Source organism: Carassius auratus, unplaced genomic scaffold, assembly GCF_003368295.1.
Source record: "Carassius auratus strain Wakin unplaced genomic scaffold, ASM336829v1 scaf_tig00217604, whole genome shotgun sequence".
NCBI classification, from domain to species: Eukaryota; Metazoa; Chordata; class Actinopteri; order Cypriniformes; family Cyprinidae; genus Carassius; species Carassius auratus.
Window position 1 is genome coordinate 34,309 of NW_020529142.1, and position 6,000 is coordinate 40,308.

Here is a 6,000-nt window from a genome sequence, read left to right on the forward strand (position 1 = left end):
TTGGATGAGAGACCGCCTAGGAATACTAGGTGCTTTAAGCTTTTGGGTTTTCTTTCCTACTTATATAATGTACTGGCGAGTAGATTGGCTGATCTTTAAATAGCATTCTCTTTGCAGCAGTCTTCGCTTACGGCCATACCAACCTGAGGGCGCTAGAGAGCTAGTGAGAAACAGGAAGTGTGTTGGCTATAGGGAGGTGAGAAAGGCTCACCCAAACTTTTGTGTTGTTTTTTTGCGTTGTTTTTGTTCAAGATAATTATTTTTGTTTCTAGTTTATTTTTGTTATTTGTCCTCCCAACAGCTTTGCTGTTTGGGAGGGATCGTTTTAGTTTTGTGTTTTTTGTTGAAATGGATGGATTAACGGCTACAGACATGGATTTGGCAAAACAGACAAGGCAGCTAACTGAAAATGGACTGGATCAAAGACAACGAGAAAAGGATTACCCAGAAAGGCGAATGAAACGGATCTATACCAAGCAAGCAACGGTAGTGATTGATTTGACGGAGGTACAAGATGGGAGAGCAGAGGACATTATAGAAGCATTGAAAGACAAGATCGAAGTGACTAGCATACTAGCGGTAAGACCAAAAATGATGAAACAATATGAAATTACATTGGAAAAAGAGGAAGATATTGAGAAACTGGAAGAAGGATTGATGATTAAAGGAAAGACTTGTGAAATTAAAAAGTTGAACAATAAGGATTTTGCTGTATCTTTCATGCATCTGCCTGCTTACTTGGAGGATGACGATATTTTAAAGAAGCTGGAGGGATGGGGGGTGACTCCTATCTCACAGATCAAAAGGAGATTCTACCCGGGCACCCGCATTGAGGATGGAACGAGATTCCTGAGAGTACGGTTTCCAAAAGAGGTGGCTTCCCTGCCCTACAGCACGAGAATGGAGACGGAAGAAGGACCTCAGTATTTCAGGGTGATACATAGCCAGCAGGTGAGAACCTGTAGGTTATGTATGAGCCCTGAACACATGATGAAGGACTGTCCTGACTTCAAATGCTATAAGTGCTCGGAAAGGGGACATTTCGCGAGGGATTGTAATGCGGTGAGGTGCCCGGACTGCAGGCTTGTGTTAAACAAGTGCGAGTGCTGGTTCGGAGAACAACATCAGGAGGAAGAGCAGGGGTGTGGGCAGATGCATGAGGAAGCCGGTGAAGAGGAGCTACACGAAAACACGGAAGGAACACCAAGAGAGGATACCACAAGCACGGACGTTGAAGAGGAAAGTGAAAGGACTGGATCAACGCAGTGCAGTGAGGAAACGGGGTCACTGATGGAAATAACTGATACTTTACAGATTCAACTGGAAAAGACAGAGGATCAGGAGTGGGTCAGCGAGGATGGGAGAATGGACAAAGACAGTGAATGCATCGACGATGCCGGCACTACAGGAATCAATAAAAGAAGAAGACAAACTAAGGTAACACCAAATTTAGAGAAAGCCAAAAGAAAAGTATTAAAACAAGGATGTGAGGAAAAACAAGACAGTGGGGAAATGGTAAAGGAAGGAGAGTGAATGAACTGACAAAATGGGGATGTTATGGCTTTTATTTTATTTTATGGTGCTGAAAATTGTGACTTTTAATGCTAGAGGATTAATGAATGTTTATAAATTTGAAAAGGTGAAGGAATTGTGTCGAAATGAAGATGTGATTTTATTGCAAGAGACAAACTGGAAAGAGAATGTTATGGAGGATATTAGAAAAAGATGGGAAGGGGAATTACTTGTTAACAATGAAGAGGAAAAAATGGGAGGAGGAGTGGCGGTTTTAATAAGAAAAGACAGAGGTATAAAGACAAAACATATATAATGATAAAAAAGGAAAATGTATGGTGGTAGAAATCGAAATGGAAGAAGACAAATTTGTTTTAGTGAACGTGCACGCTCCCAATGGAGAAAAAGAAAAGAAAATATACTTTAATGTTTTAGCTGATGTAATTGAAAAATGGGGGAAGGTGGTGATTGCAGGGGATTTTAACACTGTTTTTAGTAAAATGGATATGGCAAATGGGATGGTTTTTAAATCGGATGGGGTAGAAAAGAACTAAGGTCATTGATGGAAGAGAAAAATATGATTGATGTGTGGCGGGAAAGAAATGGAAAAAAGAAGGAATTTTCAAGAAGACAGTTGGTGGGGAATTTTATGTGCCAAACCAGAATAGACTATTTTTTAAGTACCAGAAATCTTGAATGTTTCATTGATGGAATATTTTACAAAGAAACAACCTTAAGCGATCACAAAATGGTTTTAATGACGATGGATTTTAAAAGACAAACAAAGGGACCTGGGGTGTGGATTTTAAACACTGAGGTTTTAAAGAATGAAAGTTTTAAAAAAGAGATTGAAATGATATTAGATGGGAGGAAAAAAGACCTAATGTATATGGAAGACAAAAGGCAATGGTGGGAAAATGTTAAGTATGATATTAAGAAATATTCTATGAACTACTGTAATTTATTACAAAAGGTTAAAAGAACCAAGGAGAGAGAAATAAGGAGAACTCTAAAAGAGGAGTTAAATAAAAACGAAGTAGATGTGCAAAAAGTAATTGAAATAGAAAATACGTTGAGAAAAATAGAAGAGGAGAAATGCAAGGGGGCAATGTTGAGAAGCAAAGCAAAATATACGGTGGAAGGGGAAAAATGTAACAGATTCTTTTTTAATCTTGAGAAAAGCAGGGGGAGAGCGGAAACAATTAAAGAACTTAAAAGTAGGAATGGAATGGTGGTCTCAGATACAGAGGGGATTTTAAAAGAAGTTAAATCATTTTATGAGGAACTTTTTAAGTCTGAGGGGGGAGATGAGGAAAAAAGGAATATTTTGTTGCAACAGATAACAAGGAAAGTTGGCGAACAGGATAAAAAAATATGTGAAAGGGAAATAGAAACTGAAGAGATCATACATGCCATAAATCATTTAAGAGTGAGGAAAAGCCCCGGGGTAGATGGTATTGGAAGTGAGTTTTACAAAGTTTTTAAAGAAAAAGTAAGCGTGATTTTAAATGAAATTTTTGAAGAAGTTTTTAAAAAAGAAAGAGTAAGCCCAAGAATGGGGCTAGGATTAATGAAAATAATATACAAGAAAAAAGGAGACAAAACTGAGCTGAAAAATTTTAGACCCATTACAATGCTAAACACTGATTTTAAAATTTTAGCCAAGGTCTTAGCAAACAGATTAAAAAATGTCATGCCAAATATAATAGAAACAAACCAGGCGTATGGAGTAAAGGCGAGAGATATAGCAGATGTTACTAGCATCATTAGAGATATAGCAGGGTATATAAAAGAAAAAGGCAAAAGTGCTTATGTTATTAGTATGGATTTTGAAAAGGCTTTTGACAGAGTTGAACATGGCTTTTTATTTGCAGTTTTAAAGGAATTTGGGTTTGGGAATAATTTTATTAAATGGATTTCGGTTTTATACAGGGATATTTTACAAAAGTAAAATGCAATGGTTTTTTAACTCAACCTTTTAAAGTTTTAAGATCCATAAGACAGGGGGTGTCCATTGTCGGCGCAGTTGTACTCATTGGTAGCAGAACCTTTAGGGCTTTTAATAAATAGAGAAAAAAGAATAAATGGAATACAAATGGAAGAGGGAGAAGAATTAAAGAAAATATTTCAATATGCTGATGACACGACAATTGTGGTTGAAAATGTAGAAAGTGATAAAAGAGTGATGGAGAAAACAAAACTGTATTGTGAGGGTTCGGGTGCAAAGATAAATGAAGAAAAACTGTATACATGAAATATGGAAGGGCAGAGGTTCTTACAGGGGTCTGTAAGTTTACAGAGGTGCAAGAAATAAAGATTTTAGGAATAATTGTAGCAAAGAATGAAAAGGAGGCTACGGACAGTATGTGGGAAGAGACGGTGGGAGGGATGGAAAGAAGACTGATTTTCTGGAGAAGCAGGTTTTTAAGTTTAAAAGGGAAGATTTTAGTTGTAAACATGCTAATGTTATCTAGAATGTGGTATACATTACATGTGATGCCATTGCCAGACTGGGTTTTTAAGAGATAAAGAAATGTGTTTTAGAATTTTTATGGGACAAAAAGCCTCCAAGAATTGCAATATTTTACACTGATTGGGAAACCGGGGGAGGGAGGGATGGGTTTGGTGGATGTAGAACAAAAAATGAAAAGCATGAGAGTAAAGGTGGTAAGAAAATATTTGGATGATAACGAACAGAGCAAGAGTGGAAGAGATTGATGGCTCTTTATTTAAATAAATGTGGGAATTTTAATTTGGGGGGGAAAATGTTTTATGGATGAAGCTTAAGAATTGGATGATGGAGGGGATCCCACCATTTTACAAAGAGGTTTTAAGCGCTTGGAGGCTTTTTTTAACAGAGGTGGATTTTTAATCCGGAGGGGAGAGAAATGATTTTAAATCAACCTCTGTTTTTAAATGGGAAAATAAAGATGCAAGAGTATGATATCTATTTAAGAAGTGGTTGCAAGCAGGGTTTGTAAAGGTGAGGGATGTTTTATGGGAATTTAAAGAGGGATTTTTACCACTTAAGTGATCATAGATGCAATGGATGAGGGAGAAGGAGGACTTTAATGTAAATGTTTTTAAAAAGACAATATGAACAAGTAAAAAAAGCAATACCAGGACATGGCTGGAAGAAATTATTAAGGAGGGAGAAAAAGAAAAGAAAATGAGCGTGTTTCTAAAATGTAAAGACAATATGGTGAATTTTAATTTGGGTTCTGTTAAAATGTTTTATGGGTTTTTTTATAAATAGAGTTTTTTTAAAAAACCTCTTGCCAATCAGTTATGGATAAGGCATTTTAATGAAATTGAAGAGGAAGATATATGGAAGAACATGACATTGGAAATGGTTGGATGTGGATTTACAAAGTTTTGTTATTTTATTAGACCAAAATGTGATTTTTACTGAAATGAGATTGTGTGCATGCAGAAAGAAACTAATGCCCAATGCAGAGTTGTAAAAACAAGATGAAGGAATTTTACATTTGTTTTTATTCTGTGAGAAGTTGAGCCCATTTTTTTAAGGAATTAAAGGAAATAATCAAAGACTTTAAGAGATAATGAGGGGGACTGTAACTGGAATAGATTTTTTATGTTGGGAATGGCAGAGAATACAGCAAACAAGAACTAATTAATTTGTTTTTAATTTTGGCCAAAAAGGCAATATGGAAAAGAAGGAATATAGTCAAAAACAGAGATTTTATTGCTACCTATGCTTGATTTTTAAACAGTTGGTTGAAGATTATGTAAAAATGCTGTACAGTTATTTTAAACTGGAAAACAAGATGGGGGGATTTTTATGGAATTTTTACGAAAGGAGGTTACATATATTTTAAAACAAAAGCACTTTTATATGCCAAGAGAAGATTAAAGAATTTGATGATTTGTGAATTAGATGTTTTTGGTTTTTAGTGTTATGCATATTTTGGAAAAATGCTTTTGTGAAATGCTTTTTGTTTTTATGAAAATTTCCCCTGTAACAGCTTTAAAGTCTTGTACAACAACTTGTATTTTGACTGTAAATAAAAAAAAAAAAAAAAAAAAAAAAAAAGCTATGCCCGATCTCGTCTGCTCTCGGAAGCTAAGCAGGTTTGGCCTGGTTAGTACTTGGATGGGAGACCGCCTGGGAATACCAGGTGCTGTAAGCTTTTTGGAAACTTTCACTTAGTATATAATAATTTTGCCAAAAAATAGAGTCAATGCCGATCTCTGAATATTAGCAGGTTTGGGCCTGGTTAGTACATGGATGGGAGACTGCCTGGGAATACCAGGTGCTTTAAACTTTTTGGAAAAATTTCACGATTTATATAATAATCTTGCAAAAAAAAAAAAAAAAAAAAAAAGAGTCAATGCCGATTTCTGAAATTAAGCTAAAAAAAAAAAAAAAAAAAGCTATGCCCAATCTCGTCTGATCCTGGAAGCTAAGCAGGTTTGGGCCTGGTTAGTACTTGGATGGAGACTGCCTGGGAATACCAGGTGCTTTAA